Raw genomic sequence first — 15,143 nt, 5'->3', positions numbered from 1 at the left:
TGTTTATTAACAACAAACTCTGTGCCAGGCTATACAGATAAACATCATCTTGCCCTCAAACAGTTACACAATACAATAGTTACAAAAACAGAAACAAGAAAGTGAAGTAGAGAAATGCACGGCTTCAGGACACCTGTTATTTGAATATGCACAATATTTGAAAGGTAATAATTTATTCTTATGTCCTGAGTTCAGATTCACATTTAAGAATCAACTGTTCACTGAACTACAGTCTAGTCCCTTAGGGTCATTTTCTTGTAATTATCTTGAAACAGTCTAATTTGGTAATTTTTAAACTGTTAGGAGGTGTTTTGATACCTTTAAGACAGCTGTGTAAAATTTTAAGAAATATACAATCTCTAAAAGTATACCCAAATGAACAAAAATCCTATTGGGTTGCAAATCTCAAAAAGCTTTACTGAAGGGATGTTTTATCATCTACATTTTCATAGAAGGACATAAAGTTCAAAAAGGCAAACAACTTATCTATGAAAATCAGCTGATAAATGGATAAAAATGGAAATTCAAACCCAAGACTTCTAAGCCTTTGTCTAAATATTCTTTTCCCCAGACCACATCTGCCTTTTCCTTTGTGTGCCTGAAATTAAACTTTTTTTCATTAGAATTTTTTGCAATGCTTTCTCAAGTTAACTAAATAAACAATTTAGATTAACTTTACTACTAAAATTAGATATAAAAAATTGTTTGGTAGAGAAAATTCTTGAAAAATTAAATGCCCTTAGAATGCATTAATTTCAGCTATACAGTTGCCATAGCATTTTATTTCTGAGGGCATCATTTTGGGTATTTTCTGGGCTATTTGTGGAATAATACTTCAATCAGCACTTGTTCCTAGGATGCTTAGGTAATGATTCAAGCTGAAGCAATGGCACAGATTGTTATTAATATGTTAAGGTTGGCTGGTAAGGCTTACCACTTTTGCCACTGAATCAGGTGATATCTAAAGCTTTCTTTTCTCCAGGAATCCTTAACTAAGGCTTCTAGAGACAAAAAAGATCATATCAATTTTAGATTTTCAATTGGCCTTATAAGACTTTTCTTTTCACCTTTTCAATATTTATCTGAGATGACAGAACTAGAATAAAGTTGACTTTTGCTATGAGATCTGTTATCTAGAGTTATCTAGATCTAAAGATCTAGAGTCTTCCAGAAAGTTTATAGATTAATGTTATTTTTATACTGTAATAAGTAAAAGGCCACAAGATACAGAATAAGATCATAGTTCTATCACCACAAAATACATGAAGTTGTAAACATCCTTTAGCTTCAATGAAGGTTTGTTTTTTTTTAATATGTACAATAAAGAAAACAATGCTTATCTAAGGGGGTTACAGTGAGGAAAGAAATAAGTGCAATCATAGTTTTAGTCTTTATATGCAGGTATGGTGGTTGTGGCTGGCATTCAATAGATATTAAATAAAAATCAGTTTCCATGAATCTTTTTTACAACTATGCTCTCTCCAAGTTCTTTGATTATAGGCTATTATAGCAAAAAGTTTTCATCACAATTTTCTGTATAGATTTGTTGGCTAAAACTTCTGGAACTCACCATACCCTCAAAGTGAGAGTATGTCCACTGCAGCTGCTAAAAGGAAGTCAGTTGCTGCTATTTCTACAACTAATATATCAGAATAGGCTCAAAAAGAATGGTGCCTATTTTGGATTAAAATATACACACAAACTTCACAATGGGTAGAGAATCTATTCTATTTTGGATTACACTGGGGTTTTGTTTGTTTACAGTACTTGCCAATTTGTGTTTGTTTTGAAGTTAGAGTTAGTCCACATTGTTGATGATATTGTAATTTAATTTTTTAAAATTCAGAAATATACTTAAAGTATGTCCAGAGTGTTTAAATTAACTTGAAAAAAAATAGTTCTTTTTTTTTTTTTTAGAGAAGTTTTAGGTTCACAGAAAAATCGAGAGGAAGGTACAGAGATTACTCATATGTCCCCTGCCCCAACACATGTATAGTCTTCCCAATTATCTACATTCTCCACCGGAGTAGTACATTTGTTAGAACTGATGAACTTATATTGACACGTTGTAATCAAATTACCATTCACTCTTGGCGTTGTACATTCTATGGGTTTGGACAAATGTATAATGACATACCATTTCAGCATCATAGAGAGTATATTCATTGCCCTAAAAATATTTTGTGTTCTACCTATTCATCTCTTTCCCTCATCCCCTAGAAACTGCTGCTGTTTTTCCTGTCTCATAATTTTGTCTCTTCCAGAATGCCATGAAGTTGGAAATATACAGTATGCAGCCTTTTCAAATTGGCTTTTTTCACTAAGTAATATGCATTTAAGGTCTTCCATGTCCTTTCATGATATCCATTTACTATTAAACGAGATGTGTTTTCATATTTATAGTGGGTTTCTTATAGATAACATATTGTTCTCTTAGCTTTTCAATTGTTTGAGGATTCTATTAATATAATCTCTAGCTCACAGAGTCTTTCCTCAGCCACACAGTCTACTAATAACCCATCAAAAACATTCTTCACTTCTGTTAGTGTTTTCAATTGCTAGAATTTTTTTCTTTTATTCTTTCTTAGGATTTCTCTCTGTTTCCCTGTCCATCTGTTCTTGCATGCTGTCTACTTTATTCATTAGATTCCTTAAAATATTAATCTAATCATGGTTGTTTTAGATTTCTGGTCTGAGAACTTTAACATCCCTACTATATATGATCTTGATGCTTGTCCTATCTCTTCAAATTGTGTTCTTTTGCCTTTTGATATGCCTTGTAATTTTTTTTTCTTGATAGCCAGACATTATGTAAAAAACTCACATAAAGAAATGTTATAAACAGACCTTTAGTTAGATGCTGAGGCGTGGGATGAGGGGGAGTCCTATGATTAGGTCTCTAGTCTTTCAGTGAGACTGTTCCTCTGGACTATAAGCTCAAGTCTTTCTTTACCTTAGTGTTTTGTTTTGTACTGTTTTTCCTCCCCTCAGGTTGGATAGGATGGCTAGAGTGGGCCAAAGTTGGTATTTTCCTTCATGCTATTCCATTATACTCTGATAATTCCCCAGTTAGGTTCTGATTTAACTAGTTTTCCTTGAGGGCAGGCCTTGTTAAGAAAAACAAAGCAGGGGCGCCTGGGTGGCTCAGTGGGTTAAAGCCTCTGCCTTCAGCTCAGGTCAAGATCCTAGAGTCCTGGGACTGGCTCTCTGCTCAGTGGGGAGCCTGCTTCCCTTCCTCTCTCTCTGCCTGCCTCTCTGCCTACTTGTGATCTCTGTCAAATAAATAAAATCTTTAAAAAAAAAGAAAGAAAGAAAGAAAGAAAAACAAAGCATTTTGGCACATACCAAATTAGTTCCTCTACCCATCCCCCAGCCAGAGGCCAAAGAGGACTTTTCTCCAATATACACTGTGGGAAACGAGCCGAGCTTCTGGAGGTAAATTTCATAAAATTGTGGGGGTGGAAGGGTTGACTGGGTCCCCCTAGAGTTTTTAACTCTCAGAATTATCCATACTGAGCCTCTTGTAATTCCTCAATCACAGTTCAGTTATTCCTACTCCAGTACTAATTATTGGTTATTTCTGCTCATGAGTCTTTGCTTTGGTAAGCTGCAATTCACTGTATTCACTGTCTGACTCCCCAATATTGGGGAAATTAGTGTGCTCTGTGTCCTCTCTTTTCACATGAATCTAAGATTTGTTGATTTATGTGTCCAGTTTCTTACTGTTGGGCTGGAGTGACTTCCAAGGGTGGCATAAGAAGCCAGAAGGCAGTCCTTCAATATATTTTTTATTCTAAAATAGTGATCATGTCCAGAGTTTTAAAGTGTTTATACATTTTTATTTCCAGGAACCTATCCTAGGGAATTGATATAAAATGAATGAAAAAAAACCATAAAAGAACTATTAATTTACTAATTCATCCTTTTATCCAAGTTTTAAGTGCCAGCTACAATCCAGACACAGGTCTAAGTTCTCAGATAGAAACATAATTGAAGTGAAACCTCTATAACCTCTGTTCATCATGAACTCACCAAGTCAGGAATATGGCATGCTTTCTACTCCATGTTCCTTTAAGGAAAAACACTAACTCTTCACAAAATATGATCTGCCTACAATGTCTCACTTAAGTCATTAGGAATCCTCTCTCACATTTTCTAGACTCTTCACTCAGGCTCCTTCAAAAAGCAACTGGTGTGTATATGTTGGGGATGGGGAGAATGGCTGCCTAACATCTATTTTATTTTCTTTTGGCAGGAAAAGACAATTTCCTTTTGGGGAATTATCACATATTCTTTGACCATACTCAGAGTGAAGGCTGAAATATTAATCTAGGTGCTATACTTGATCATTGTGTTCAAAATGACCCAGTTTACACAAATAAAAAATTGTTCTCTTTCCCTGGAATCCATTCTTCTTTTTTTTTTAATTTTTTTAAAGATTTTATTTATTTATTTATTTATTTATTTATTTATTTTAGATTTTATTTATTTATTTGACAGACAGAGATCACAAGTAGGCAGAGAGGCAGGCAGAGAGAGAGAGAGGGGAAAGCGGGCTTCCTGCCAAGCAGAGAGCCCGATGCGGGGCTCGATCCCAGGACCCTGGGATCATGACCTGAGCCGAAGGCAGAGGCTTTAACCCACTGAGCCACCCAGGCGCCCCTTTATTTATTTATTTGACAGAGATCACAAGTAGGCAGAGAGGCAGGCAGAGAGAGTGAGAGGGGAGCAGGCTCTGTGCCAAGCAGAGAGCCCGATGTGGGACTTGATCCCAGGACCCTGAGATCATGACCTGAGCCGAAGGCAGCGGCTTAAACCACTGAGCCACCCAGGTGCCCCCTTGGAATCCATTCTTAAACAGAGAGAGCTAAGCTAGCATTTGTGCTGAGATAAAACTGGAAATTAGTTATTGTTGTGTTTTTTAACCTAGATCTTGGGTGTCCATGACTACTAATTTTTATCCAGCTGGGTTTTCTAGACTTCGTGTTATTTTTGAGTCTTGATAAATGCTTACTATTGATTCCCTTCTGGTTTGAGTTACTCAGAATGGATTTCTATTACTTATAAAGAAGTAATTTTAATTAACATGTCCAGATTTAGTGTCTACTCTGCCTTTTTGTTCATTCTTGAGAATTTTATTTTTAATCTCTTTCTTTCTTGCTGGCTTCCAAGTAAACCATCATTGGTACCCCCAAAGAGATTTAACTTGTCTTCCTCTGATTCTCTAGCCTAGAGCTTCTTCTTGGTCAGTTCCAAAATTCCTGGTATACATGCTTTGGTCAGGGCAATCAGTGCCTTCTTGGAGACTGGTATTAAATGTATACTAAAGCTTTATAAGAATAATAATATAAGCAAGCTATTCACAAAAACATGCATCCTCCAAAAAAGCTAAAGTGAATTTTAGTATCATCTCCTGCTCCTTCCCATGACGTTCCCATGACCTTGCACTTAGCCTTCTGGCCATACCAACCATTATTCCCTAGCAAATTGCTTTATTAAGAGCTCTATGCACTTGCAACACTATTCACCCAGCCAGGGTATCTTCTTTATCTCTTCTCCCAATCTCTGCTTGTAAACTCCATACCATATGCCTTTCACAAATGATCGGTATGTAACTATTTATGGGATTCTTTAGTTATTTTCCAGGCACTGTGCTAGCTTTATATGGATTATCACATTTAAGTCTCATAAAAACATAAAGTAGGTACTATACAGCCTAATTTATAGATGAAGAAACTGGCTTTGTAATACCATGCAGTAGGGAAGTAGCAAACGTTGGATTTTGAGTCGAAGCAGATGTGGCCTATAGATTCTGCTCCTAATATTTACAGAAAATAGACTTTTTATGTAGTCTGTGGTTATTTATGTGTCTACACTTAAAACATAACTGTGTGGGGAACCTGGGTGGCTCAGTGGGTTAAGGCCTCTGCTTTCGGCTCAGGTCATGATCCCAGGGTCCTGGGATCGAGTCCCGCATCAGGCTCTCTGCTCGGCGGGGAGCCTGCTTCCTCCTCTCTCTCTGTCTGCCTCTCTGCCTGCTTGTGATCTCTGTCTGTCAAATAAATAAATAAATAAAATATTTAAAAAAAAAAAAAAAAAAACATAACTGTGTGTATACTATACTTAATTGCATATCTACTGTTTTTGTTAAAGAACTTTGATTAAATAAGAACATTTTCCTCCAGCAAATCTTATCTGACCTCATTAATATTTTTAATTATTTTCTCATCAGTACAGCAAGAGTATCACATCTTGTTTAGTTCTTACTTCATCCTAATTTTATTATACTTAGCTCTTTATATCTCTGCCATTTATATTAAGCTTCTTAAAAGTAAGCTTCTTACAAGTAAGAAACAGTTATAGCAAGGAAAATGTGGGATATATAGTAAAAGGCACGAGACTCCAAGAGAGGTTATGTTTGGATAAAAATCCCAGATTTTGATGTACTACTAGTGTAGGCTTAAAACAAAGGCTTCTCTCTGAGACTCAGTTTTCTTATCTATAAAATGAAGACTACAATACTTACATTGTAGGGTGTTAAGGAGTGTCTTATTCATAGCAGGTACTGAGTAATTATTGAATAAATGTTAATTAAGGATTCAGTATAAGCTACCATTTAACTTCTACTTTCCTCTTTAAGATCTTGCAGAATGTTTTCCCTATCTTTTTCAGATCTTTCAGAATATAACATTTTTTACTGTACAAAGTAACGATAACATAAAAAATTCTAAACTTTTAATATATAAATCTCATAAGTAACATCATCACAACAAAATATATAAGATAGATATTTTAACAACTGCACATGAATGAATTAAAATGAATGAATTAAACTTCAGTATGAATATAAATATATACAGAATTATAAGACTCAGTTTCATTATCTTTTAAAATATTTTGGCCTGTAGACCACAGCTTTATATTTTTTTTCCTTTGATAGTTGTAAACAAAATTTTAATTTTTTTGCACTACACTTTTGCACCTTTCCACCTACCTGCCCCTCTTCCACATATAACACTGCTGCATCATCCTGTGTGGTTAAAGTGTGACCAAATGTAATTTAGTAAGGAGAGAGGTGAAGTGACACGAAGCATGAAATTTAAAAATGAATGTCACACTGCTTTTCATATTGAATACTTAGCATTAATTCACACTGCAAGCAACTCAATGCAAATATTTTGTTGCAAAATAGAGAAAAGTAAAGGACTTCTTTACATTCACTATAGTTGTGAGGAAGTTTGAAAAATTTCTATTCCAAGTATCAGACACAGGCACTTAGTTATGTACTGAGATTCAGCTTCTGGCAATTTGAATATATATCCCTCAACCAATTATACTCACACTATTAACTTAGGGCACTGACATATCTGGTACCACATGGATGCACCTATGTGATTCTGGCTGATTTCTGATGGCATCTTACAAAGCTACAGTCTGGATCCTTAGGTCTGACTCTGTCTTGTATACTTCTTCCCCCAGGACAATGTCTTTGTTTTTTGCCAGCCCTATTCCTACTTTTTTTTTTTTTTTTTTTAACTTTGGAGAGAAGAAATCAATTTAAACTGACTAAAGGCAGAAAAAGAAAAGGATGAAGAAAACAGAAAAGAGTGTCAGTGGATACTAGAGAATGTTTCTAATATCTTGGTCAGACTTGCAAGGCATTACTAGAGATACTCCTAAGAGATATTCCCAAAACCATTTTTCAACAATTAACATATGTTGGCCTGTGAGTTTAATAAGTCAAAATATAGGCTCACTGTCCCAGGTGCAATTGTGAAATTATTTCTGAGCTGCACGGTTTATACAATGAATCCTTTCTTCTATCCCACATTTTCAAAATAATTTGTCCTCTTTTAAGAAAGACTTGGTATATTTATATATCATCTCCATCTCCTGTATGGGCATTTTAAATGCTTGATCGTAATTTTGGAGTTATATGAATTACAGCTTCAACTTGCACTTTAGATAATAAAAAATTTGTGGGATACATGAATGATATATCAAAGACATTCTGCTAAATCCACATCAATGAAAAACGTAGACTGCAAGAAGTCTCCTCCTTCGGCCTTATAATCTAGATATGCCACTTAATGAAAGTACATGAGGTACCAATGGTACATCTTTGAAGGAATATATGGATGTTTGAATTCTTTGCTGGTTAACCCCCTTCCTCAAAGCCATACGTCAAGTTCTCAAATGTCCTTCAGAATGTTGGATGAAAGGAATAAAAAAGCAATACTTTAATTCCCATTGCAATCTACAGACAGTAAAATGTTGGATTTTTGGTTAGGCAATCTTTTGATTTTGTGGGTTCCAGATCAAACTTAGTGCTTTCTACTTCATGTTTGGCACCATTCAAACCAAAGCTTTGAGGCTTTTAGACTTTGTAAAGCATCAGGTAAAGTATCAAACGATAAAAAATATTCAGTGCAAATCACTCTGGTGTATTCATTTTAAAGGCATATACATCTATGCCAGGGGGTAAGGTGAAGCTTATTGTTCCTGACTACCCACGAAAACAGAATTATTTTCTTTCAAAAATATCATTTATTATTTGTTTGCTAAGACCTATGCTTGCTATAAAGGAATTTACAGTGAGAAAAGTGAGGTGGACAAGTTCCCATAAAAAGCAAAGTGAACATAATTGATTAAAAACAATTTCTTTTCCAAATTCTATGTATCTGATGACTTTTCTTAGAGTTAAATTAATTATAAAATTGATATTAAAATTATATTTTAAAATGGTAAAAAATAACTAGGGCTTTCATTAGGTTTTTTCACTTAAGACAATTTACTCATTATCAGAGCCCATACATTATAGAAATGTGAACTCTTTAATAAATTTGTATGAAAATACTCCCCATTGGGTTCTTTAAAATGACTTTATCTTACCGTGTTCCAATAGATAATCAGATTCAACTTATTTTACTTCCAAATAAACCACCTTCTCTAGAAAGTATGCACATATAAGTACAACTTTCATTTACTTACCTTTTCTATGAGATAGCAAAATATTTTAATCTAACTGGTCTACATAGAGCATTCATAATCATGTCATTGCAGTTAACTCCATCTTATACTAGCTCTAAAACAAACTAAATTTTCAGAAAAAAGGTAGAAAAAAATATTCACTGTGAAAGATTTAAACATTGTAGAGAAGCTCCATAGTTTTGGGAAAATAACTGATATAAACTCAGAATGATTTTGAATATTATTTAGGGCAAAGCGGTAACTAGAACATAGCAAATTGTTCACACTGCTTCCCCACATCCGGGTCGGGGCACAGTGCCTATGGTGAATGCCTGCATACACAGTGGGTTGTGTTAATTGAGCGCTTACTAAATTCACCACTTTTATAGTAAATAAAAGGATGTCTGATTTTTGTCCAAAAAGAGATGCTCCCTCATTCTCCATAGTTGCTCACTGCAAATACAAAAAAATGGTTCAAGCCCAAGAAATGGCTCAAATAAAGAGCACTGAGAGACTTCATTTTTTGAAATGCCTAGCAAGAATTTTAAGGGCCCATAGTAGATTACCATTCCATAAGACTAAAAAAGATGACCATTCCATCAGACTAAAAAAAGATTACTAAAAACAAAAAACCTTAAAAATAATAGAGAAGACGCTGGAAAACAGTGTGGAGGTTCCTCAAAAAACTGAAAATAGAGCTACCCTATGACCCAGCGATTGCACTACTGGGTTTATATCCTAAAGATACAAATGTGGTGCTCTGAAGGGGCACGTGCACTCGAATGTTTATAGCAGCAATGTCCACAATAGCCAATCTATGGAAAGAACCTAGATGTCCATCAACAAATGAATGGATAAAGAAGATGTGGTATATATACACAATGGAATACTATGCAGCCATCAAAAGAAATGAAATCTTGCCATTTGCAACAACGTGGATGGAACTAGAGGGTATTATGCTTAGCGAAATAAGTCAATCGGAGAAAGACAACTATCATATGATCTCCCTGATATGAGGAAGTGGAGATGCGATGTGGGGGTTTGGGGGGGTAGGAAAAGAAAAAATGAAAGAAGATGGGATCAGGAGGGAGACAAACCATAAAAGACTCAATCTCAAAAAATAGACTGAGGGTTGCTGGGGGGAGGGGGGACAGGAGAGGGTTGTGGGGATATGGACATTGGGGAGGGTATGTGCTATGATGAGTGCTGTGAAATGTATAAACCTGGAGATTCACAGACCTGTACCCCTGGGGATAAAAATACATTATATGCTTATTAAAATTAATTAATTAATTAATAAAAAATAATAGAGAAGATTTATAAAACTATGAAATACAATTCATAGAAATGAAAAATACTATCAAGATGAATTCAATGAATAGATTAAACTGAATAGCTGCATAGAGAAGTAGTACACTGGACGATCAGAAGAATCCTTTTAGAATAAAGCAAAGAGGTAAAATTTTGGAAAAGAGGGTAAGATAAAATAATACAATACAAAGATGAAACACTTAATAGAGTCCTACAAGTTGGAAATTTAGGTAGAGAAATTATTTAAGAGATAATGGCTGAAAACTTTCCAAAATGAACAAAAGACATCATACACATATTTAAAAGAAAAAAATCTGAATGAATCCTTAGCGGGTTAAATTAACTGCAATGTATACTGAGGTTCAACATATTGAAATTATTGAAAGACATAGACAAAGGAAAAAAAAATTAAAATAAACCAAAAGATATTAAAGAGAAGAAATTCTCACAAAGAACCTATAATAGTTAACATCTGTATTCCTAGAGCTAAGTTTACCCATTTAACAGTTAATAAAACAAGAAATCCACTGAGGTCAAGATATTTGGTGTTCTACGGACATGTACAGAATGCACCAATGCCCCTTGGAGGGATTCATATAATACACTGCACAATCTTCTCGTCATAGGCTATATCAGTGGGCTTTTCCTTTTCTCTTCCTCTTGCTTTTCCCATCCTTTTATTTCTCACAACCAAGAAACTCTACGCTTTAAAACACAGTCACTGCCAAAGTCTGCTCCCCCATCCCCTCCAAGGTCTACCTTTCATTCTAATCTGGATAATCAAAGAATGTATTCCCACAAATAAGATGATATTCCTGAAATAAAATATTACTGAAATAAATTCTGATTATGTATTTTTTCAACTCACAATACACATATAAGTTTATGCCTCAGTCATTCAGTCAATGAAAAGTTATTCCAAAGTTGCATCGTTAAGAAAACATGGATGCTATAACCGTATATATATGTGTATGTGTGTATATTTTTAAATTTCTCCTGTCTTCAAAATAGTAACAACAATATCAACCAAAATAAATAGTCTTACTCTTTTTACTTGGAACTTTTTCAAAAATATTCTGTTTCTATTTTCTCTACATCTATGTTCATGAAATTTTCTCCTTTTTTGGCTTGTCTGATATTACTTTGTTTTGTTTCATCCTGCTTTTTCAGTTGTAAAATGAGGTACTGAAACGTGAAGGCTCTGATGTTAAGTTGGCTGAAGTATTACCTCAGTCCTGCTACATAGGAGTTGTGTGACTGAAAATATTGTGCCAGCAGAGCCTCAGCCTTCTCATTATTGAAATGATGATGACTGTATCACAGGCTCTTTTGAGAATTAAATATTTTAACATATAAATGGCTCAGGTTATTGTGTGTGTTTATTAAATGTTAGGTACTTCAATATACTTCTTCTTGCCTTTACCTTAACTCATCCCAAATGTATCTGACAGTTTCAGTGGTTGCTTTATCTCCTCACTACTCCCAGTCCAAGTCTTTTAATCTTGGGCCTAACCCAAGCATTCTTTTCTCTTCTAAATAAATAATTCCATCCATACATATGATTTCTAGACACTTTACAATGAAGTTATCTTTATCTTCATGTCTAGCTTTGCTATCCTTTTCTCTCATGAATTACAGGTCATTTGGAAAGTTTTGCTCATGGAAAACACAGGCGGACTCATCGTCTCATCGTTTCATCAAGCCTGGTCTTCCTTATTGCAGTAAATGAACTCCAATCCATAGCCACTTTTTTTTTAAAGTAAAGACTTCAAGAAGTTTACACAATTCCTTCCTCCTCCACTTTTCATATATAATCAGCAACTAAGTCTAGCTAATTCCATCTTCTAAATGATTATCAAATATATCTTCTCTCTCAAACTCTTCACACATTATTTCCTCAGTTGCAGTACCCCAATAGTCTACCTTCATAACACCCGCCTTCAGGATAAGTTCAAGCAACCTTACATATCACTGGCAGAGCAATCATTCTAAAATCAAAATGCATTCTTCTACCTGGAATATTGAATCCTTATATTGTTTCTCCTAAGTCCCTGTCAAGTAACTGAAAAGAAAAAATATCTATAAAAAGCAACTCAAGCATTAACTTCTCAGGGAACAGTGGCCTCATCTTCCAACCATAGATTTGGTGTTGCATCTTGGTAGTACCATAGGAACAGGGACATATTTTTCAGGGACTTATGAATGTTTTCATCTTTCTCAGACCACACTTTATCATAGTGTGAGCAGTGGTATAATCTTCTATATTTCTCACTAGATAAGGAGTTTTCTAATGTCATATGTAATGAACACTTTTTCAGTGATTAATAATTGTCAGGGAGTATGTTAAAACTATGCATAGATTACATCACTTAACCCTCATAAGCTCTTGTGAAGTAGATAATAGTATTATTATGAAGAGTTAACAGATGAGGAAACTAAAGGCAGAGAGGTTAAGTAACTTGCTGACTGTCTCTTGGCTAGATGGTAATGAAGACAAAATTCAAACCTAGACAAGGTAGCTCCAGGCTGGTTTTCTCACGAACTATACTATACTTTTTCCTTTAGAGAACAAGAGCCATTTCTCTGTTTATCTATCTTAACTGTGCAGGACAATACTAAAACAGCAATAGACACTTTGTAAATATTCACTGGATGATTATTACATAAATCAATGAATGACAAATGAATAAATGAATATTTTAATAGAGTGCTTTTTGCCTTGATGTACTGGATTTGCATGGAGCACTGGGTGTGGACATAAACAATGAATTCTGGAACACTGAAAAGAAATAAAATAAAATAAAATGGGAAGAAAAAAAAAAAAGATTTGGCCAAAGAGCAAGAAACTGCCTGCACTTAAAATACTAATGAAAACTATATTTGAGTTAAAACATATTAAAGGGAAAAAATATCATATTTTTTAAATTTGGGAGTATTCTTATAGATTATAAGGATTAAATGATTGCTGTGTTTTAAATAAATGTATAAGCTTGCTTTATGTTTAGATTCAAAATATAGCCATATACAAAATGAATCTGCAAAATTGTCTTTGTTTTCTCCCTTCCACTGACAAAATTAGCAATTTTAGAGATAGTGACCATGAGCAGCCTAACAAAATATGGTATCATCAGATTCCTCATCTGTAAAATTAGGACAATGGGCTATGGAGTCTCAAAGGTCCCTTCTAGTTCCATCATTTATAATCCTATGACTTAATTTATATCATATGTTTTACTAGTGCACAGCATGTTTTCTTTTAGTTCCAGACTAATTTCTTTCTTTTTCTAAGTCTATAGACTAGTGCTAATTGTCATGCCTAATCTATAGGCCAATTTGTAAGGGAAAAAAAAATCCATTGGGGATATTGCAAAGAATCCACAATCTGCAGAGGGTAGAGTGGGAAACCTGCTGTGCCTGGATTGAAACAGCTGTTTTAAGAACCTTAAGCATCTGGGGAAGTCATCCAGAGAAAGGCCATCCACTGCGCTTTGATCTCTCCACTGAAGCACTGCCTGCCCATATGCTTGGTGAAAGTCCAGCCTGTTAGACCCATGCCTAGGGCTAGCTTTCCCCCTTGTTTCTGCCCAGGAAATGGCACCAGAGTGTTTCTAAAGTGTAAGTGAAATAACATTTCATTATGGTAGAGCTTTGTATGAAACTGAGGTTACATGGTATTACATTAATTAAGCTGAGTAAGTCAACATTGTGCTTTATAAGCAGATAAAACAAAATAAAAAGGGAGGAAAGGGTAATGTTCAAAAACATGTGTGCAGAACTGGACAGTTTTTTTAAATGCTTCTCAAATATTTTCTCTTTTAATCCCCATAAGAGTCCTCTGAGTATACTCTAGTTACTTCCATTTTATAGATGGAGAAATTATATTCAGATAGTTGCTTAAGAGCCCCTAATTAGTAAACATGGGGTCTGGGCCCAAACTCAAATCTCCTGTTACAACTCCCTTATCCTTCCCATCACCATGTGTCACCGTAAGAGAGAGAATGATAGGGTAGATATAGTCAAGGTGTATTTAATTTCCCAAAATAAACTGTATCCATATATAGAAAACAAACAATTTTTTTAAAGATTTTACTTATTTATTTGACAGATCACAAGTAGGCAGAGAGGCAGGTACAGAGAGACAGGGGGAAGCAGGCTCCCCGCTGAGCAGAGAGCCCAACTCGGGGCTTGATCCCAGGACCCTGGGATCATGATCTGAGCTGATCTGATCATGATCTGAGGCTTTAACCCACTGAGCCACCCAGGCTCCCTGAAAGCAAATATTTTTTATGGAATGAAGAGTAATTTGCATTGGTTGTCATTTAAGAGACAATTTTATGTAGCTTATTTCTATAAGAGCACAAATTATCTTCACAGAATATTCAATTTTATTATCTTATTCTCGATTAGTGAAAACAATAATATGATAGGACATTGATGATGTATACTAATCAAGCATTATTTAATTCACACAAAAAAGACGTTTAAAGTCTTAAATGCAAACCCTTCTCCCTAAACCATGGGAAAAGTCAAAGGCATCACACTGTTAGGACTAACTCATTTTTTATACCTACCTTTGTGAAATCATTAATTGCCTACCTTACCTAGTCTTTTCCTCGTTTATCAACAATACCTCAAAAAACTAAAAACAGCATTTTCCAGACTTCCTAAGCATACAACCTCTGAGTAGCACACAGTAGTTGTTGGGTGGCTCCAAAGGAAGTTCAAGTGTGAACAACTTGCTGAAATGAACATCTTGCCTTTGCCCTTTTCTCTTCTTCCTGGAATGCTGGCATAGTGCTAGTTGTATAGCCGCCATTTAGGGACTATGAAAAGACAAGTATGAAACACACTGTCTGTTAAGG

Source organism: Martes martes (genome assembly GCF_963455335.1).
Source record: "Martes martes genome assembly, chromosome: 6".
Lineage (NCBI taxonomy): Eukaryota > Metazoa > Chordata > Mammalia > Carnivora > Mustelidae > Martes > Martes martes.
The sequence above is the reverse complement of the archived record's forward strand: the minus strand, read 5'-3'. Positions refer to the sequence as shown.